The following is a 23,557-nucleotide window of genomic DNA, read 5'->3' as shown; positions in this document are numbered from 1 at the left end:
TTCTTATATTCTTTTCTTAATATATTTTTGGATATTTTAACGCGAATAAATTTTTCTGTATATAAAAAAAACTATTTTTTCTTTGGGAAATAGCGAATAATAGCTAATAAACGGATAAATTTCGGATAATTTTTATTTATTTATTTATTTTAATTTATATTATTTTTTTAACTTCGTTTCAATATTTTAAAGCGAATAAAGTCTTCTGTATGCTAAAAGAAATATTTTTCTTTGTTAAAGAGCGAATAATGGCTGAAAAAGGGACAGAAGTTATATCAGGTGTCACGCACACATCACACCCCGTAAATTCCTATAATATTAACCTATAAATTTCAAACTCTGCCTTAAATTAGAATTTAATGTATCGTACAATTGAACCGAAGGATTTTTTTATAGACCAATTAGTGGGCCCACAATGGGCCAAAATAAGTTTTGTTTACTGACCGGGAGGAGGTGTTTTAAGCAAAATATTCGCGGGGCATGCATGTGAAGCATGGCGCAGTTGGTAAAGCTGTGTGGCAAGTTATATGTGTTGTACCGTGGGAAATGGGTTCGAAACTCTGCGTCGGTCGACATTCAAATTTTTTCTTATATTCGTTTTTTAATATATTAATTGATATTTTAACGTGAATAAAGTGTTCTGTACATAAAAAAAAACTATTTTTTCTTTGGGAAATAGCGAATAATAGCTAATAAACGGATAAATTTCGGATAATTTTTATTTATTTATTTATTTTAATTTATGTTATTTTTTTAGCTTCTGTTCAATGTTTTAAAGCGAATAAAGTCTTCTATATGCGAAAAGAAATATTTTTCTTTGTTAAGAGCGAATAATGGCTGAAAAAGGGACAGAAGTCATATCAGGAGTCACGCACACATCACAGCCCGTAACTTCCTATAATATTAACCTATAAATTTCAAACTTCGCCCAAAATTAGAATTTAATGTATCGAACAATTGAACCGAAGGATTTTTTTTATAAAACAATTAGTGGCCCCACAATGGGCCAAAATAAGTTTTTTTTACTAACCGGGAGGAGGTGTTTTAAGGAAAATATTCGCGGCCGGGTATGTGAAGCATGGCGCAGTTGGTAAAGCTGTGTGGCAAGTTATATGTGTTGTCCCGGGGGAAATGAGTTCGAAACTCTGCGACGGTCGACATTCAAATTTTTTCTTATATTCGTTTTTTAATATATTTTTTGATATTTTAACGTGAATAAAGTGTTCTGTACATAAAAAAAAACTATTTTTTCTTTGGGAAATAGCGAATAATAGCTAATAAACGGATAAATTTCGGATATTTTTTATTTATATATTTATTTTAATTTATATAATTTTTTTAGCTTCTTTTCAACATTTTAAAGCGAATAAAGTCTTCGCTATTTGCGAAAAGAAATATTTTTCTTTGCAAAAGAGCGAATAATGGCTGAAAAAGGGACAGAAGTCATATCAGGAGTCACGCACACATCACACCCCGTAACTTCCTATAATATTAACCTATAAATTTCAAACTCTGCCTTAAATTAGAATTTAATGTATCGTACAATTGAACCGAAGGATTTTTTTATAGACCAATTAGTGGGCCCACAATGGGCCAAAAGAAGTTTTGTTTACTAACCGGGAGGAGGTGTTTTAAGCTAAATATTCGCGGGGACGCCGTGTGAAGCATGGCGCAGTTGGTAAAGCTGTGTGGCAAGTTCGATTTGTTGTCCCGGGGGTCATGGGTTCGAAACTCTGCGACGGGCGACATTCAAATTTTTACTTTTTTTCTTATATTCTTTTCTTAATATATTTTTGGATATTTTAACGCGAATAAATTTTTCTGTATATAAAAAAAACTATTTTTTCTTTGGGAAATAGCGAATAATAGCTAATAAACGGATAAATTTCGGATAATTTTTATTTATTTATTTATTTTAATTTATATTATTTTTTTAACTTCGTTTCAATATTTTAAAGCGAATAAAGTCTTCTGTATGCTAAAAGAAATATTTTTCTTTGTTAAAGAGCGAATAATGGCTGAAAAAGGGACAGAAGTTATATCAGGTGTCACGCACACATCACACCCCGTAAATTCCTATAATATTAACCTATAAATTTCAAACTCTGCCTTAAATTAGAATTTAATGTATCGTACAATTGAACCGAAGGATTTTTTTATAGACCAATTAGTGGGCCCACAATGGGCCAAAATAAGTTTTGTTTACTGACCGGGAGGAGGTGTTTTAAGCAAAATATTCGCGGGGCATGCATGTGAAGCATGGCGCAGTTGGTAAAGCTGTGTGGCAAGTTATATGTGTTGTACCGTGGGAAATGGGTTCGAAACTCTGCGTCGGTCGACATTCAAATTTTTTCTTATATTCGTTTTTTAATATATTAATTGATATTTTAACGTGAATAAAGTGTTCTGTACATAAAAAAAAACTATTTTTTCTTTGGGAAATAGCGAATAATAGCTAATAAACGGATAAATTTCGGATAATTTTTATTTATTTATTTATTTTAATTTATGTTATTTTTTTAGCTTCTGTTCAATGTTTTAAAGCGAATAAAGTCTTCTATATGCGAAAAGAAATATTTTTCTTTGTTAAGAGCGAATAATGGCTGAAAAAGGGACAGAAGTCATATCAGGAGTCACGCACACATCACAGCCCGTAACTTCCTATAATATTAACCTATAAATTTCAAACTTCGCCCAAAATTAGAATTTAATGTATCGAACAATTGAACCGAAGGATTTTTTTTATAAAACAATTAGTGGCCCCACAATGGGCCAAAATAAGTTTTTTTTTACTAACCGGGAGGAGGTGTTTTAAGCAAAATATTCGCGGGGCAGGTATGTGAAGCATGGCGCAGTTGGTAAAGCTGTGTATCAAGTTATATGTGTTGTCCCGGGGGAAATGGGTTCGAATCTCTGGGACGGTCGACATTCAAATTTTCACTTATATTCGTTTTTCAATGTATTTTTTGATATTTTAACGTGAATAAAGTGTTCTGTACATAAAAAAAAACTATTTTTTCTTTGGGAAATAGCGAATAATAGCTAATAAACGGATAAATTTCGGATATTTTTTATTTATATATTTATTTTAATTTATATAATTTTTTTAGCTTCTTTTCAACATTTTAAAGCGAATAAAGTCTTCGCTATTTGCGAAAAGAAATATTTTTCTTTGCAAAAGAGCGAATAATGGCTGAAAAAGGGACAGAAGTCATATCAGGAGTCACGCACACATCACACCCCGTAACTTCCTATAATATTAACCTATAAATTTCAAACTCTGCCTTAAATTAGAATTTAATGTATCGTACAATTGAACCGAAGGATTTTTTTATAGACCAATTAGTGGGCCCACAATGGGCCAAAAGAAGTTTTGTTTACTAACCGGGAGGAGGTGTTTTAAGCTAAATATTCGCGGGGACGCCGTGTGAAGCATGGCGCAGTTGGTAAAGCTGTGTGGCAAGTTCGATTTGTTGTCCCGGGGGTCATGGGTTCGAAACTCTGCGACGGGCGACATTCAAATTTTTACTTTTTTTCTTATATTCTTTTCTTAATATATTTTTGGATATTTTAACGCGAATAAATTTTTCTGTATATAAAAAAAACTATTTTTTCTTTGGGAAATAGCGAATAATAGCTAATAAACGGATAAATTTCGGATAATTTTTATTTATTTATTTATTTTAATTTATATTATTTTTTTAACTTCGTTTCAATATTTTAAAGCGAATAAAGTCTTCTGTATGCTAAAAGAAATATTTTTCTTTGTTAAAGAGCGAATAATGGCTGAAAAAGGGACAGAAGTTATATCAGGTGTCACGCACACATCACACCCCGTAAATTCCTATAATATTAACCTATAAATTTCAAACTCTGCCTTAAATTAGAATTTAATGTATCGTACAATTGAACCGAAGGATTTTTTTATAGACCAATTAGTGGGCCCACAATGGGCCAAAATAAGTTTTGTTTACTGACCGGGAGGAGGTGTTTTAAGCAAAATATTCGCGGGGCATGCATGTGAAGCATGGCGCAGTTGGTAAAGCTGTGTGGCAAGTTATATGTGTTGTACCGTGGGAAATGGGTTCGAAACTCTGCGTCGGTCGACATTCAAATTTTTTCTTATATTCGTTTTTTAATATATTAATTGATATTTTAACGTGAATAAAGTGTTCTGTACATAAAAAAAAACTATTTTTTCTTTGGGAAATAGCGAATAATAGCTAATAAACGGATAAATTTCGGATAATTTTTATTTATTTATTTATTTTAATTTATGTTATTTTTTTAGCTTCTGTTCAATGTTTTAAAGCGAATAAAGTCTTCTATATGCGAAAAGAAATATTTTTCTTTGTTAAGAGCGAATAATGGCTGAAAAAGGGACAGAAGTCATATCAGGAGTCACGCACACATCACAGCCCGTAACTTCCTATAATATTAACCTATAAATTTCAAACTTCGCCCAAAATTAGAATTTAATGTATCGAACAATTGAACCGAAGGATTTTTTTTATAAAACAATTAGTGGCCCCACAATGGGCCAAAATAAGTTTTTTTTACTAACCGGGAGGAGGTGTTTTAAGGAAAATATTCGCGGCCGGGTATGTGAAGCATGGCGCAGTTGGTAAAGCTGTGTGGCAAGTTATATGTGTTGTCCCGGGGGAAATGAGTTCGAAACTCTGCGACGGTCGACATTCAAATTTTTTCTTATATTCGTTTTTTAATATATTTTTTGATATTTTAACGTGAATAAAATGTTCTGTACATAAAAAAAAACTATTTTTTCTTTGGGAAATAGCGAATAATAGCTAATAAACGGATAAATTTCGGATATTTTTTATTTATATATTTATTTTAATTTATATAATTTTTTTAGCTTCTTTTCAACATTTTAAAGCGAATAAAGTCTTCGCTATTTGCGAAAAGAAATATTTTTCTTTGCAAAAGAGCGAATAATGGCTGAAAAAGGGACAGAAGTCATATCAGGAGTCACGCACACATCACACCCCGTAACTTCCTATAATATTAACCTATAAATTTCAAACTCTGCCTTAAATTAGAATTTAATGTATCGTACAATTGAACCGAAGGATTTTTTTATAGACCAATTAGTGGGCCCACAATGGGCCAAAAGAAGTTTTGTTTACTAACCGGGAGGAGGTGTTTTAAGCTAAATATTCGCGGGGACGCCGTGTGAAGCATGGCGCAGTTGGTAAAGCTGTGTGGCAAGTTCGATTTGTTGTCCCGGGGGTCATGGGTTCGAAACTCTGCGACGGGCGACATTCAAATTTTTACTTTTTTTCTTATATTCTTTTCTTAATATATTTTTGGATATTTTAACGCGAATAAATTTTTCTGTATATAAAAAAAAACTATTTTTTCTTTGGGAAATAGCGAATAATAGCTAATAAACGGATAAATTTCGGATAATTTTTATTTATTTATTTATTTTAATTTATATTATTTTTTTAACTTCGTTTCAATATTTTAAAGCGAATAAAGTCTTCTGTATGCTAAAAGAAATATTTTTCTTTGTTAAAGAGCGAATAATGGCTGAAAAAGGGACAGAAGTTATATCAGGTGTCACGCACACATCACACCCCGTAAATTCCTATAATATTAACCTATAAATTTCAAACTCTGCCTTAAATTAGAATTTAATGTATCGTACAATTGAACCGAAGGATTTTTTTATAGACCAATTAGTGGGCCCACAATGGGCCAAAATAAGTTTTGTTTACTGACCGGGAGGAGGTGTTTTAAGCAAAATATTCGCGGGGCATGCATGTGAAGCATGGCGCAGTTGGTAAAGCTGTGTGGCAAGTTATATGTGTTGTACCGTGGGAAATGGGTTCGAAACTCTGCGTCGGTCGACATTCAAATTTTTTCTTATATTCGTTTTTTAATATATTAATTGATATTTTAACGTGAATAAAGTGTTCTGTACATAAAAAAAAACTATTTTTTCTTTGGGAAATAGCGAATAATAGCTAATAAACGGATAAATTTCGGATAATTTTTATTTATTTATTTATTTTAATTTATGTTATTTTTTTAGCTTCTGTTCAATGTTTTAAAGCGAATAAAGTCTTCTATATGCGAAAAGAAATATTTTTCTTTGTTAAGAGCGAATAATGGCTGAAAAAGGGACAGAAGTCATATCAGGAGTCACGCACACATCACAGCCCGTAACTTCCTATAATATTAACCTATAAATTTCAAACTTCGCCCAAAATTAGAATTTAATGTATCGAACAATTGAACCGAAGGATTTTTTTTATAAAACAATTAGTGGCCCCACAATGGGCCAAAATAAGTTTTTTTTACTAACCGGGAGGAGGTGTTTTAAGCAAAATATTCGCGGGGCAGGTATGTGAAGCATGGCGCAGTTGGTAAAGCTGTGTATCAAGTTATATGTGTTGTCCCGGGGGAAATGGGTTCGAATCTCTGGGACGGTCGACATTCAAATTTTCACTTATATTCGTTTTTCAATGTATTTTTTGATATTTTAACGTGAATAAAGTGTTCTGTACATAAAAAAAAACTATTTTTTCTTTGGGAAATAGCGAATAATAGCTAATAAACGGATAAATTTCGGATATTTTTTATTTATATATTTATTTTAATTTATATAATTTTTTTAGCTTCTTTTCAACATTTTAAAGCGAATAAAGTCTTCGCTATTTGCGAAAAGAAATATTTTTCTTTGCAAAAGAGCGAATAATGGCTGAAAAAGGGACAGAATTCATATCAGGAGTCACGCACACATCACACCCCGTAACTTCCTATAATATTAACCTATAAATTTCAAACTCTGCCTTAAATTAGAATTTAATGTATCGTACAATTGAACCGAAGGATTTTTTTATAGACCAATTAGTGGGCCCACAATGGGCCAAAAGAAGTTTTGTTTACTAACCGGGAGGAGGTGTTTTAAGCTAAATATTCGCGGGGACGCCGTGTGAAGCATGGCGCAGTTGGTAAAGCTGTGTGGCAAGTTCGATTTGTTGTCCCGGGGGTCATGGGTTCGAAACTCTGCGACGGGCGACATTCAAATTTTTACTTTTTTTCTTATATTCTTTTCTTAATATATTTTTGGATATTTTAACGCGAATAAATTTTTCTGTATATAAAAAAAACTATTTTTTCTTTGGGAAATAGCGAATAATAGCTAATAAACGGATAAATTTCGGATAATTTTTATTTATTTATTTATTTTAATTTATATTATTTTTTTAACTTCGTTTCAATATTTTAAAGCGAATAAAGTCTTCTGTATGCTAAAAGAAATATTTTTCTTTGTTAAAGAGCGAATAATGGCTGAAAAAGGGACAGAAGTTATATCAGGTGTCACGCACACATCACACCCCGTAAATTCCTATAATATTAACCTATAAATTTCAAACTCTGCCTTAAATTAGAATTTAATGTATCGTACAATTGAACCGAAGGATTTTTTTATAGACCAATTAGTGGGCCCACAATGGGCCAAAATAAGTTTTGTTTACTGACCGGGAGGAGGTGTTTTAAGCAAAATATTCGCGGGGCATGCATGTGAAGCATGGCGCAGTTGGTAAAGCTGTGTGGCAAGTTATATGTGTTGTACCGTGGGAAATGGGTTCGAAACTCTGCGTCGGTCGACATTCAAATTTTTTCTTATATTCGTTTTTTAATATATTAATTGATATTTTAACGTGAATAAAGTGTTCTGTACATAAAAAAAAACTATTTTTTCTTTGGGAAATAGCGAATAATAGCTAATAAACGGATAAATTTCGGATAATTTTTATTTATTTATTTATTTTAATTTATGTTATTTTTTTAGCTTCTGTTCAATGTTTTAAAGCGAATAAAGTCTTCTATATGCGAAAAGAAATATTTTTCTTTGTTAAGAGCGAATAATGGCTGAAAAAGGGACAGAAGTCATATCAGGAGTCACGCACACATCACAGCCCGTAACTTCCTATAATATTAACCTATAAATTTCAAACTTCGCCCAAAATTAGAATTTAATGTATCGAACAATTGAACCGAAGGATTTTTTTTATAAAACAATTAGTGGCCCCACAATGGGCCAAAATAAGTTTTTTTTACTAACCGGGAGGAGGTGTTTTAAGGAAAATATTCGCGGGCCGGGTATGTGAAGCATGGCGCAGTTGGTAAAGCTGTGTGGCAAGTTATATGTGTTGTCCCGGGGGAAATGAGTTCGAAACTCTGCGACGGTCGACATTCAAATTTTTTCTTATATTCGTTTTTTAATATATTTTTTGATATTTTAACGTGAATCAAGTGTTCTGTACATAAAAAAAAACTATTTTTTCTTTGGGAAATAGCGAATAATAGCTAATGAACGGATAAATTTCGGATATTTTTTATTTATTTATTTATTTTAATTTATAAAATTTTTTTAGCTTCTTTTCAATATTTTAAAAAGAATAAAGTCTTCTATATGCGAAAAGAAATATTTTTCTTTGTTAAGAGCGAAAAATGGCTGAAAAAGGGACAAAAGTTTTATCAGGAGTCACGCACACATCACACCCCGTAACTTCCTATAATATTAAAGAACGCATAATGGTATATTAATAAACATATAATAAATAAAAAAAATGGCGGGGTGGGGTTCGAAATTCGAAGACGTCCAACTCCCTTGAATATTAAGTTACAATTTTCAAACTCGAACCTTAAGTAGGGGTCTATCGTCCAAACATACCTGATGCAGGAAATTTTTATAGGTGAATTAGGGGGAGGTGGGGGGCCCTCAAAGTTCTATTGAATAGCTGACAGAATGAGGACTTTTGAAAAGAAATTGTGTCCGGCTTCTCGTGTTCTAGTGGTACTGTGGTCAGGACACGGGACAAGTAACTGACGGCTGGGGCGAGGGGGCGCAGGTTTGAATCCCAGCGTTATCATTTTTTCAAAAAATTTCTTTTTTTTTCTTCCGATAATATTGTATTATATTATTTTTTCAATGTGTTTTTCCATATATAAGAGGGTCCTACATATAAGAAATAATTTTTTTAAATTGAGAAAATGGCGAATAGTGGGTAAAAACTGGAAAAATCCAGGAAAATTGGCTTATTTCCATTGTTTTAAATTATTTTTACAATATATTCGAAAGTTTCTAATGCGTAAGGTGTACTAAGAGTAAAATTGTGCATCTTTCTTTGTTAAAGAACGCATAATGGAATATTAGTAAACATATAATAAATAAAAAAAAAATGGCGGGGTGGGGTTCGAATTTCGAAGCCGTCTAATTCCCTTTAATACTAAGTTATAATTTTTAAACTCGGATCCTGAGTAGAAGTCTATGGTCCAAACATATCTGCTGCAGGAAATTTTTATAGGTGAATTAGGGGGAGGTGGGGGGCCCTCAAAGTTCTATTGAATAGCTGACAGAAAGAGGACTTTTGAAAAGAAATTGTGTCCGGCTTCTCGTGTTCTAGTGGTATTGTGGTCAGGACACGGGACAAGTAACTGACGGCTGGGGCGAGGGGGCGCAGGTTCGAATCCCATCGTTATCATTTTTTCAAAAAATTTCTTTTTTTTTCTTCCGATAATTTTGAATTATATTATTTTTTCAATGTGTTTTTCCATATTTAAGAGGGTCCTACATATAGGAAATAATTTTTTAAATTGAGAAAATGGCGAATAGTGGGTAAAAACTGGAAAAATCCAGGAAAATTGGCTTATTTCCATTGTTTTAAATTATTTTTACAATATATTCGTCAATTTCTAATGCGTAAGGTGTTCTATGAGTAAAATTGTTCATCTTTCTTTGTTAAAGAACGCATATTGGAACAATAATAAAAATATAATAAATAAAATAAAACGGCTGGGAGGGGTTCGAATTTCGGAGCCGTCTATCTCCCTTGAATATTAAGTTATAACTTTCAAGCTCGGACCCAGAGCGGGGGTCTATAGTCCAAACATACCTGCTGCAGGAAATTTTTATAGGTGAATTAGGGGGAGCAGGAGGCCCCTCAAAGTTCTATTGGATAGCTGACAGAAAGAGGACTTTTAAAAAGAAATTGTGTCCGCCTTCTCGTGTTCTAGTGGTATTGTGGTCAGGACACGGGACAAGTAACTGACGGCTGGGGCGAGGAGGCGCAGGTTCGAATCCCAGCGTTATCATTTTTTCAAAAAATTTCTTTTTTTTTCTTTCCATGATTTTGTATTATATTATTTTTTCAATGTGTTTTTCCATATTTAAGAGGGTCCTACATATAGGAAATAATTATTTTAATTTGAGAAAATGGCGAATAATGGGTAAAAACTGGAAAAATCCAGGAAAATTGGTTTATTTCCATTGTTTTAAATTATTTTTACAATATATTCGACAGTTTCTAATGCGTAAGGTGTACTAAGAGTAAAATTGTGCATCTTTCTTTGTTAAAGAACGCATAATGGAATATTAATAAACATATAATAAATAAATAAAAATGGCGGGGTGGGGTTCGAATTTCGAAGCCGTCCAACTCCCTTGAATATTAAGTTATAATTTTCAAACTCGAGCCTTGAGTAGGGGTCTATGGTCCAAACATATCTGCTGCAGGAAATTTTTATAGATGAATTAGGGGGAGCAGTGGGCCCCTCAAAGTTCTATTGGATAGCTGACAGAAAGAGGACTTTTGAAAAGAAATTGTGTCCGGCTTGTCGTGTTCTAGTGGTATTGTGGTCAGGACACGGGACAAGTAACTGACGGCTGGGGCGAGGGGGCGCAGGTTCGAATCCCAGCGTTATCATTTTTTCAAAAAATTTCTTTTATTTTCTTTCGATAATTTTGTATTATATTATTTTTTCAATGTGTTTTTCCATATTTAAGAGGGTCCTACATATAGGAAATAATTTTTTTAATTTGAGAAAATGGCGAATAATGGGTAAAAACTGGAAAAATACAGGAAATTTGGTTTATTTCCATTGTTTTAAATTATTTTTACAATATATTCGGCAGTTTCTAATGCGTAAGGTGTACCAAGAGTAAAATTGTGTATCTTTCTTTGTTAAAGAACGCATAATGGAATATTAATAAACATATAATAAATAAAAAAAAATGGCGGGGTGGGGATCGAATTTCGAAGCCGTCTAGTTCCCTTTAATACTAAGTTATAATTTTTAAACTCGGATCCTGAGTAGGGGTCTATGGTCCAAACATATCTGCGGCAGGAAATTTTTATAGATGAATTAGGGGGTGCAGGAGGCCCCTCAAAGTTCTATTGGATAGCTGACAGAAAGAGGACTTTTGAAAAGAAATTGTGTCCGGCTTCTCGTGTTCTATTGGTATTGTGGTCAGGACACGGGACGGCTGGGGCGAGGGGGCGCAGGTTTGAATCCCAGCGTTATCATTACTTCAAAAAATTTCTTTTTTTTTCTTCCGATAATTTTGTATTATATTATTTTTTCAATGTGTTTTTCCATATTTAAGAGGGTCCTACATATAGGAAATAATTTTTTTAATTTGTGAAAATGGCGAATAATGGGTGAAAACTGGAAAAATCCAGGTAAATTGGTTTATTTCCATTGTTTTAAATTATTTTTACAATATATTCGACAGTTTCTAATGCGTAAGGTGTACTAAGAGTAAAATTGTGCATCTTTCTTTGTTAAAGAACGCATAATGGAATATTAATAAACATATAATAAATAAAAAAAATGGCGGGGTGGGGTTCGAAATTCGAAGACGTCCAACTCCCTTGAATATTAAGTTATAATTTTCAAACTCGAACCTTAAGTAGGGGTCTATGGTCCAAACATATCTGCGGCAGGAAATTTTTATAGATGAATTAGGGGAAGCAGGGGGCCCCTCAAAGTTCTATTGGATAGCTGACAGAAAGAGGACTTTTGAAAAGAAATTGTGTCCGGCTTCTCGTGTTCTAGTGGTATTGTGGTCGGGACACGGGACAAGTAACTGACGGCTGGGGCGATGGGGCGCAGGTTCGAATCCCAACGTTATCATTACTTCAAAAAATTTCTTTTTTTTTCTTCCGATAATTTTGTATTATATTATTTTTTAAATGCATTTTTTCATATTTAAGAGGGTCCTACATATAGGAAATAATTTTTTTAATTTGAGAAAATGGCGAATAATGGGTGAAAACTGGAAAAATCCAGGTAAATTGGTTTATTTCCATTGTTTTAAATTATTTTTACAATATATTCGACAGTTTCTAATGCGTAAGGTGTACTAAGAGTAAAATTGTGCAACTTTCTTTGTTAAAGAACGCATAATGGAATATTAATAAACATATAATAAATAAAAAAAATGGCGGGGTGGGGTTCGAAATTCGAAGCCGTCCAACTCCCTTGAATATTAAGCTATAATTTTCAAACTCGAACCTTTAGTAGGGGTCTATGGTCCAAACATATCTGCGGCAGGAAATTTTTATAGATGAATTAGGGGGAGCAGGAGGCCCCTCAAAGTTCTATTGGATAGCTGACAGAAAGAGGACTTTTAAAAAGAAATTGTGTCCGCCTTCTCGTGTTCTAGTGGTATTGTGGTCAGGACACGGGACAAGTAACTGACGGCTGGGGCGAGGAGGCGCAGGTTCGAATCCCAGCGTTATCATTTTTTCAAAAAATTTCTTTTTTTTTCTTTCCATGATTTTGTATTATATTATTTTTTCAATGTGTTTTTCAATATTTAAGAGGGTCCTACATATAGGAAATAATTATTTTAATTTGAGAAAATGGCGAATAATGGGTAAAAACTGGAAAAATCCAGGAAAATTGGTTTATTTCCATTGTTTTAAATTATTTTTACAATATATTCGACAGTTTCTAATGCGTAAGGTGTACTAAGAGTAAAATTGTGCATCTTTCTTTGTTAAAGAACGCATAATGGAATATTAATAAACATATAATAAATAAATAAAAATGGCGGGGTGGGGTTCGAATTTCGAAGCCGTCCAACTCCCTTGAATATTAAGTTATAATTTTCAAACTCGAGCCTTAAGTAGGGGTCTATGGTCCAAACATATCTGCTGCAGGAAATTTTTATAGATGAATTAGGGGGAGCAGTGGGCCCCTCAAAGTTCTATTGGATAGCTGACAGAAAGAGGACTTTTGAAAAGAAATTGTGTCCGGCTTGTCGTGTTCTAGTGGTATTGTGGTCAGGACACGGGACAAGTAACTGACGGCTGGGGCGAGGGGGCGCAGGTTCGAATCCCAGCGTTATCATTTTTTCAAAAAATTTCTTTTATTTTCTTTCGATAATTTTGTATTATATTATTTTTTCAATGTGTTTTTCCATATTTAAGAGGGTCCTACATATAGGAAATAATTTTTTTAATTTGAGAAAATGGCGAATAATGGGTAAAAACTGGAAAAATACAGGAAATTTGGTTTATTTCCATTGTTTTAAATTATTTTTACAATATATTCGGCAGTTTCTAATGCGTAAGGTGTACCAAGAGTAAAATTGTGTATCTTTCTTTGTTAAAGAACGCATAATGGAATATTAATAAACATATAATAAATAAAAAAAAATGGCGGGGTGGGGATCGAATTTCGAAGCCGTCTAGTTCCCTTTAATACTAAGTTATAATTTTTAAACTCGGATCCTGAGTAGGGGTCTATGGTCCAAACATATCTGCGGCAGGAAATTTTTATAGATGAATTAGGGGGTGCAGGAGGCCCCTCAAAGTTCTATTGGATAGCTGACAGAAAGAGGACTTTTGAAAAGAAATTGTGTCCGGCTTCTCGTGTTCTATTGGTATTGTGGTCAGGACACGGGACGGCTGGGGCGAGGGGGCGCAGGTTTGAATCCCAGCGTTATCATTACTTCAAAAAATTTCTTTTTTTTTCTTCCGATAATTTTGTATTATATTATTTTTTCAATGTGTTTTTCCATATTTAAGAGGGTCCTACATATAGGAAATAATTTTTTTAATTTGTGAAAATGGCGAATAATGGGTGAAAACTGGAAAAATCCAGGTAAATTGGTTTATTTCCATTGTTTTAAATTATTTTTACAATATATTCGACAGTTTCTAATGCGTAAGGTGTACTAAGAGTAAAATTGTGCATCTTTCTTTGTTAAAGAACGCATAATGGAATATTAATAAACATATAATAAATAAAAAAAATGGCGGGGTGGGGTTCGAAATTCGAAGACGTCCAACTCCCTTGAATATTAAGTTATAATTTTCAAACTCGAACCTTAAGTAGGGGTCTATGGTCCAAACATATCTGCGGCAGGAAATTTTTATAGATGAATTAGGGGGAGCAGGGGGCCCCTCAAAGTTCTATTGGATAGCTGACAGAAAGAGGACTTTTAAAAAGAAATTGTGTCCGCCTTCTCGAGTTCTAGTGGTATTGTGGTCAGGACACGGGACAAGTAACTGATGGCGGGGGCGAGGGGGCGCAGGTTCGAATCCCAGCGTTATCATTTTTTCAAAAAATTTCTTTCTTTTTCTTTCGATAATTTTGTATTATATTATTTTTTCAATGTGTTTTTCCATATTTAAGAGGGTCCTACATATAGGAAATAATTTTTTGATTTGAGAAAATGGCGAATAATGGGTAAAAACTGGAAAAATACAGGAAAATTGGTTTATTTCCATTGTTTTAAATTATTTTTACAATATATTCGACAGTTTCTAACGCGTAAGGTGTACTAAGAGTAAAATTGTGCATCTTTCTTTGTTAAAGAACGCATAATGGAATAAAAAAAAAAACATATAATAAATAAAATAAAAAATAACGGGGTGGGGCTCGAATTTCGAAGCCGTCTTACTCCCTTTAATACTAAGGTATAATTTTCAAACTCGGATCCTGAGTAGGGGTGTATGGTACAAACATATCTGCTGCAGGAAATTTTTATAGATGAATTAGGGGAAGCAGGGGGCCCCTCAAAGTTCTATTGGATAGCTGACAGAAAGAGGACTTTTGAAAAGAAATTGTGTCCGGCTTCTCGTGTTCTAGTGGTATTGTGGTCGGGACACGGGACAAGTAACTGACGGCTGGGGCGATGGGGCGCAGGTTCGAATCCCAGCGTTATCATTACTTCAAAAAATTTCTTTTTTTTTCTTCCGATAATTTTGTATTATATTATTTTTTCAATGTGTTTTTCCATATTTAAGAGGGTCCTACATATAGGAAATAATTATTTTAATTTGAGAAAATGGCGAATAATGGGTAAAAACTGGAAAAATCCAGGAAAATTGGTTTATTTCCATTGTTTTAAATTATTTTTACAATATATTCGACAGTTTCTAATGCGTAAGGTGTACTAAGAGTAAAATTGTGCATCTTTCTTTGTTAAAGAACGCATAATGGAATATTAATAAACATATAATAAATAAATAAAAATGGCGGGGTGGGGTTCGAATTTCGAAGCCGTCCAACTCCCTTGAATATTAAGTTATAATTTTCAAACTCGAGCCTTAAGTAGGGGTCTATGGTCCAAACATATCTGCGGCAGGAAATTTTTATAGATGAATTAGGGGGAGCAGGGGGCCCCTCAAAGTTCTATTGGATAGCTGACAGAAAGAGGACTTTTGAAGAGAAATTGTGTCCGGCTTCTCGTGTTCCAGTGGTATTGTGGTCAGGACACGGAACAAGTAACTGACGGCTGGGGCGAGGGGGCGCAGGTTCGAATCCCAGCGTTAAAATTTTTTCAACAAATTTCTTTTTTTTTCTTCCGATAATTTTGTATTATACTATTTTTTCAATGTGTTTTTCCATATTTAAGAGGGTCCTACATATAGGAAATAATTTTTTTAATTTGTGAAAATGGCAAATAATGGGTAAAAACTGGAAAATTCCAGGAAAATTGGTTTATTTCTATTGTTTTAAATTATTTCTACAATATATTCGAAAGTTTCTAGCGCGTATGGTGTACTATGAGTAAAATTGTGCATCTTTCTTTGTTAAAGAACGCATAATGGAATATTAATAAGCATATAATAAATAAATAAAAAATGGCGGGGTGGGGTTCGAATTTCGAAGCCGTCTAACTCCCTTTAATACTAAGTTATAATTTTCAAACTCAGATCCTGAGTAGGGGTCTATGGTCCAAACATATCTGCTGCAGGAAATTTTTATAGATGAATTAGGGGGAGCAGGGGGCGCCTCAAAGTTCTATTGGATAGCTGACAGAAAGAGGACTTTTGAAGAGAAATTGTGTCCGGCTTCTCGTGTTCTAGTGGTATTGTGGTCAGGACAAGGAACAGGTAACTGACGGCAGGGGCGGGGGGGCGCAGGTTTGAATCCCAGCGTTATAATTTTTTCAAAAAATTTCTTTTTTTTTCTTCCGATAATTTTGTATTATATTATTTTTTCAATGTGTTTTTCCATATTTAAGAGGGTCCTACATATAGGAAATAATTTTTTTAAATTGAGAAAATGGCGAATAGTGGGTAAAAACTGGAAAAATCCAGGAAAATTGGCTTATTTCCATTGTTTTAAATTATTTTTACAATATATTCGTCAATTTCTAATGCGTAAGGTGTTCTATGAGTAAAATTGCGCATCTTTCTCTCTTAAAGAACGCATATTGGAACAATAATAAAAATATAATAAATAAAATAAAACGGCTGGGTGGGGTTCGGATTTCGGAGCCGTCTATCACCCTTGAATATTAAGTTATAACTTCCAAGCTCGGACCCAGAGTGGGGGTCTATAGTCCAAACATACCTGCTGCAGGAAATTTTTATAGGTGAATTAGGGGGAGGTGGGGGGCCCTCAAAGTTCTAGTGAATAGCTGACAGAAAGAGGACTTTTGAAAAGAAATTGTGTCCGGCTTCTCGTGTTCTAGTGGTATTGTGGTCAGGACACGGGACAAGTAACTGACGGCTGGGGCGAGGGGGCGCAGGTTTGAATCCCAGCGTTATCATTTTTTCAAAAAATTTCTTTTTTTTTCTTCCGATAATTTTGTATTATATTATTTTTTCAATGTGTTTTTCCATATTTAAGAGGGTCCTACATATAGGAAATAATTTTTATAATTTGGGAAAATGGCGAATAATGGGTAAAAACTGGAAAAATCCAGGAAAAATTGGTTTATTTCCATCGTTTTAAATTATTTTTACAATATATTCGACAGTTTCTAATGCGCAAGGTGTACTAAGAGTAAAATTGTGCATCTTTCTTTGTTAAAGAACGCATAATGGAATATTAATAAACATATAATAAATAAAAAAAAATGGCGGGGTGGGGTTCGAATTTCGAAGCCGTCTAATTCCCTTTAATACTAAGTTATAATTTTTAAACTCGGATCCTGAGTAGGGGTCTATGGTCCAAACATATCTGCGGAAGGAAATTTTCATAGATGAATTAGGGGGTGCAGGAGGCCCCTCAAAGTTCTATTGGATAGCTGACAGAAAGAGGCCTTTTGAAAAGAAATTGTGTCCTTCTTCTCGTGTTCTAGTGGTATTGTGGTCAGGACACGGGACAAGTAACTGACGGCTGGGGCGAGGGGGCGCAGGTTCGAATCCCAGCGTTATCATTTTTTCAAAAAATTTCTTTTTTTTTCTTCCGATAATTTTGTATTATATTATTTTTTCAATGTGTTTTTCCATATTTAAGAGGGTCCTACATATAGGAAATAATTTTTTTAAATTGAGAAAATGGCGAATAGTGGGTAAAAACTGGAAAAATCCAGGAAAATTTGCTTATTTCCATTGTTTTAAATTATTTTTACAATATATTCGTCAATTTCTAATGCGTAAGGTGTTCTATGAGTAAAATTGTGCATCTTTCTCTGTTAAAGAACGCATATTGGAACAATAATAAAAATATAATAAATAAAATAAAACGGCTGGGTGGGGTTCGAATTTCGGAGCCGTCTATCACCCTTGAATATTAAGTTATAACTTTCAAGCTCGGACCCAGAGTGGGGGTCTATAGTCCAAACATACCTGCTGCAGGAAATTTTTATAGGTGAATTAGGGGGAGGTGGGGGGCCCTCAAAGTTCTATTGAATAGCTGACAGAAAGAGGCCTTTTGAAAAGAAATTGTGTCCTTCTTCTCGTGTTCTAGTGGTATTGTGGTCAGGACACGGGACAAGTAACTGACAGCTGGGGCGAGGGGGCGCAGGTTCGAATCCCAGCGTTATCATTTTTTCAAAAAAATTCTTTTTTTTTCTTCCGATAATTTTGAATTATATTATTTTTTCAATGTGTTTTTCCATATTTAAGGGGGTCCTACATATAGGAAATAATTTTTTAATTTGAGAAAAAGGCAAATAATGGGTAAAAACTGAAAAATTCCAGGAAAATTGGTTTATTTCCATTGTTTTAAATTATTTTTACAATATATTCGACAGTTTCTAACGCGTACGGTGTACGAAGAGTAAAATTGTGCATCTTTCTTTGTTAAAGAACGCATAATGGAATATTAATAAGCATATAATAAATAAAAAAAATGGCGGGGTGGGGATCGAATTTCGAAGCCGTCTAACTCCCTTTAATACTAAGTTATAATTTTCAAACTCGGATCCTGAGTAGAGGTCTATGGTCCAAACATATCTGCTGCAGGAAATTTTTATAGATGAATTAGGGGGAGCAGGGGGCCCCTCAAAGTTCTATTGGATAGCTGACAGAAAGAGGACTTTTGAAAAGAAATTGTGTCCGGCTTCTCGTGTTCCAGTGGTATTGTGGTCAGGACACGGAACAAGTAACTGACGGCTGGGGCGAGAGGGGCGCAGGTTCGAATCCCAGCGTTAACATTTTTTTAACAAATTTCTTTTTTTTTTCTTCCGATAATTTTGTATTATATTATTTTTTCAATGTGTTTTTCCATATTTAAGAGGGTCCTACATATAGGAAATAATTTTTTTAATTTGTGAAAATGGCAAATAATGGGTAAAAACTGGAAAATTCCAGGAAAATTGGTTTATTTCTATTGTTTTAAATTATTTTTACAATATATTCGACAGTTTCTAGCGCGTAAGGTGTACTATGAGTAAAATTGTGCATCTTTCTTTGTTAAAGAACGCATAATGGAATATTAATAAGCATATAATAAATAAATAAAAAATGGCGGGGTGGGGTTCGAATTTCGAAGCCGTCTAACTCCCTTTAATACTAAGTTATAATTTTCAAACTCGGATCCTGAGTAGGGGTCTATGGTCCAAACATATCTGCCGCAGGAAATTTTTATAGATGAATTAGGGGGAGCAGGGGGCGCCTCAAAGTTCTATTGGATAGCTGACAGAAAGAGGACTTTTGAAGAGAAATTGTGTCCGGCTTCTCGTGTTCTAAAGGTATTGTGGTCAGGACACGGGACAAGTAACTGACGGCTGGGGCGAGGGGGCGCAGGTTCAAATCCCAGCGTTATAATTTTTTCAAAAAAATTCTTTTTTTTTCTTCCGATAATTTTGTATTATATTATTTTTTCAATGTGTTTTTCCATATTTAAGAGGGTCCTACATATAGGAAATAATTTTTTTAATTTGAGAAAATGGCGAATAATGGGTAAAAGCTGGAAAAATCCAGGAAAAATTGGTTTATTTCCATTGTTTTAAATTATTTTTACAATATATTCGACAGTTTCTAATGCGTAAGGTGTACTATGAGTAAAATTGTGCATCTTTCTTTGTTAAAGAACGCATAATGGAATATTAGTAAACATATAATAAATAAAAAAAAAATGGCGGGGTGGGGTTCGAATTTCGAAGCCGTCTAACTCCCTTTAATACTAAGTTATAATTTTCAAACTCAGATCCTGAGTAGGGGTCTATGGTCCAAACATATCTGCTGCAGGAAATTTTTATAGATGAATTAGGGGGAGCAGTGGGCCCCTCAAAGTTCTATTGGATAGCTGACAGAAAGAGGACTTTTGAAAAGAAATTGTGTCCGGCTTCTCGTGTTCTAGTGGTATTGTGGCCAGGACACGGGACAAGTAACTGACGGCTGGGGAGAGGGGGCGCAGGTTCGAATCCCAGAGTTATCATTTTTTCAAAAAATTTCTTTTTTTTTCTTCCGATAATTTTGTATTATATTATTTTTTCAATGTGTTTTTCCATATTTAAGAGGGTCCTACATATATGAAATAATTTTTTTAATTTGAGAAAATGGCGAATAATCTGTAAAAACTGGAAAAATACAGGAAAATTGGTTTATTTCCATTGTATTAAATTATTTTTACAATATATTCGTCAGTTTCTAATGCGCAAGGTGTACTAAGAGCAAAATTGTGCATCTTTCTTTGTTAAAGAACGCATAATGGAATATTAATAAACATATAATAAATAAAAAAAAATGGCGGGATGGGGTTCGAATTTCGAAGCCGTCTAATTCCCTTTAATACTAAGTTATAATTTTTAAACTCGGATCCTGAGTAGGGGTCTATGGTCCAAACATATCTGCGGCAGGAAATTTTTATAGATGAATTAGGGGGTGCAGGAGGCCCCTCAAAGTTCTATTGGATAGCTGACAGAAAGAGGCCTTTTGAAAAGAAATTGTGTCCTGCTTCTCGTGTTCTAGTGGTATTATGGTCAGGACACGGGACAAGTAACTGACGGCTGGGGCGAGGGGGCGCAGGTTCGAATCCCAGCGTTATTATTTTTTCAAAAATTTCTTTTTTTTTCTTCCGATAATTTTGTATTATATTATTTTTTCAATGTGTTTTTGCATATTTAAGAGGGTCCTACATATAGGAAATAATTACTTTAATTTGAGAAAATGGCGAATAATGGGTAAAAACTGGAAAAATCCAGGAAAATTGGTATATTTCCATTGTTTTAAATTATTTTTACAATATATTCGACAGTTTCTAATGCGAAAGGTGTACTAAGAGTAAAATTGTGCACATTTCTTTGTTAAAGAACGCATAATGGAATATTAATAAACATATAATAAATTTAAAAAAAATGGCGGGGTGGGGTTCGAATTTCGAAGCCGTCTAACTCCCTTTAATACTAAGTTATAATTTTCAAACTCGGATCCTGAGTAGGGGTCTATGGTCCAAACATATCTGCTGCAGGAAATTTTTATAGATGAATTAGGGGGAGCAGGGGGCGCCTCAAAGTTCTATTGGACAGCTGACAGAAAGAGGACTTTTGAAGAGAAATTGTGTCCGGCTTCTCGTGTTCTAAAGGTATTGTGGTCAGGACACGGGACAAGTAACTGACGGCTGGTTCGAGGGGGCGCAGGTTCAAATCCCAGCGTTATAATTTTTTCAAAAAATTTCTTTTTTTTTCTTCCGATAATTTTGTATTATATTATTTTTTCAATGTGTTTTTCCATATTTAAGAGGGTCCTACATATAGGAAATAATTTTTTTAATTTGAGAAAATGGTGAATTATGGGTAAAAAGTGGAAAAATACAGGAAAATTGGTTTATTTCCATTGTTTTAAATTTTTTTTACAATATATTCGACAGTTTCTAATGCGTAAGGTGTACTAAGAGTAAAATTGTGCATCTTTCTTTGTTAAAGAACGCATAATGGAATATTAATAAACATATAATAAATATAAAAAAAATGGCGGGGTGGGGTTCGAATTTCGAAGCCGTCTAACTCCCTTTAATACTAAGTTATAATTTTCAAACTCGGATCCTGAGTAGGGGTCTATGGTCCAAACATATCTGCTGCAGGAAATTTTTATAGATGAATTAGGGGGAGCAGGGGGCACCTCAAAGTTCTATTGGATAGCTGACAGAAAGAGGACTTTTGAAGAGAAATTGTGTCCGGCTTCTCGTGTTCTAGTGGTATTGTGGTCAGGACAAGGAACTAGTAACTGACGGCAGGGGCGGGGGGGGGCGCAGGTTCGAATCCCAGCGTTATCATTTTTTCAAAAAATTTCTTTTTTTTTCTTCCGATAATTTTGTATTATATTATTTTTTCAATGTGTTTTTCCATATTTAAGAGGGTCCTACATATAGGAAATAATTTTTTTAAATTGAGAAAATGGCGAATAGTGGGTAAAAACTGGAAAAATCCAGGAAAATTGGCTTATTTCCATTGTTTTAAATTATTTTTACAATATATTCGTCAATTTCTAATGCGTAAGGTGTTCTATGAGTAAAATTGTGCATCTTTCTTTGTTAAAGAACGCATATTGGAACAATAATAAAAATATAATAAATAAAATAAAACGGCTGGGTGGGGTTCGAATTTCGGAGCCGTCTATCACCCTTGAATATTAAGTTATAACTTTCAAGCTCGGACCCAGAGAGGGGGTCTATAGTCGCAAACATACCTGCTGCAGGAAATTTTTATAGGTGAATTAGGGGGAGGTGGGGGGCCCTCAAAGTTCTATTGAATAGCTGACAGAAAGAGGACTTTTGAAAAGAAATTGTGTCCGGCTTCTCGTGTTCTAGTGGTATTGTGGTCAGGACACGGGACAAGTAACTGACGGCTGGGGCGAGGGGGCGCAGGTTTGAATCCCAGCGTTATCATTTTTTCAAAAAATTTCTTTTTTTTTCTTCCGATAATTTTGTATTATATTATTTTTTCAATGTGTTTTTCCATATTTAAGAGGGTCCTACATATAGGAAATAATTTTTATAATTTGAGAAAATGGCGAATAATGGGTAAAAACTGGAAAAATCCAGGAAAAATTGGTTTATTTCCATCGTTTTAAATTATTTTTACAATATATTCGACAGTTTCTAATGCGCAAGGTGTACTAAGAGTAAAATTGTGCATCTTTCTTTGTTAAAGAACGCATAATGGAATATTAATAAACATATAATAAATAAAAAAAAATGGCGGGGTGGGGTTCGAATTTCGAAGCCGTCTAATTCCCTTTAATACTAAGTTATAATTTTTAAACTCGGATCCTGAGTAGGGGTCTATGGTCCAAACATATCTGCGGAAAGAAATTTTCATAGATGAATTAGGGGGTGCAGGAGGCCCCTCAAAGTTCTATTGGATAGCTGACAGAAAGAGGACTTTTGAAAAGAAATTGTGTCCTTCTTCTCGTGTTCTAGTGGTATTGTGGTCAGGACACGGGACAAGTAACTGACGGCTGGGGCGAGGGGGCGCAGGTTGGAATCCCAGCGTTATCATTTTTTCAAAAAAATTCTTTTTTTTTCATCCGATAATTTTGAATTATATTATTTTTTCAATGTGTTTTTCCATATTTAAGGGGGTCCTACATATAGGAAATAATTTTTTAATTTGAGAAAAAGGCAAATAATGGGTAAAAACTGAAAAATTCCAGGAAAATTGGTTTATTTCCATTGTTTTAAATTATTTTTACAATATATTCGACAGTTTCTAACGCGTACGGTGTACGAAGAGTAAAATTGTGCATCTTTCTTTCTTAAAGAACGCATAATGGAATATTAATAAGCATATAATAAATAAAAAAAATGGCGGGGTGGGGATCGAATTTCGAAGCCGTCTAACTCCCTTTAATACTAAGTTATAATTTTCAAACTCGGATCCTGAGTAGGGGTCTATGGTCCAAACATATCTGCTGCAGGAAATTTTTATAGATGAATTAGGGGGAGCAGGTGGCCCCTCAAAGTTCTATTGGATAGCTGACAGAAAGAGGACTTTTGAAAAGAGTGGTATTGTGGTCAGGACACGGAACAAGTAACTGACGGCTGGGGCGAGAGGGGCGCAGGTTCGAATCCCAGCGTTAACATTTTTTCAAAAAATTTCTTTTTT

The sequence above is a fragment of the Parasteatoda tepidariorum genome, chromosome 6 (assembly GCF_982258835.1).
Source record: "Parasteatoda tepidariorum strain Cologne lab strain chromosome 6, Ptep-v5.0, whole genome shotgun sequence".
NCBI lineage: Eukaryota > Metazoa > Arthropoda > Arachnida > Araneae > Theridiidae > Parasteatoda > Parasteatoda tepidariorum.
The sequence above is the reverse complement of the archived record's forward strand: the minus strand, read 5'-3'. Positions refer to the sequence as shown.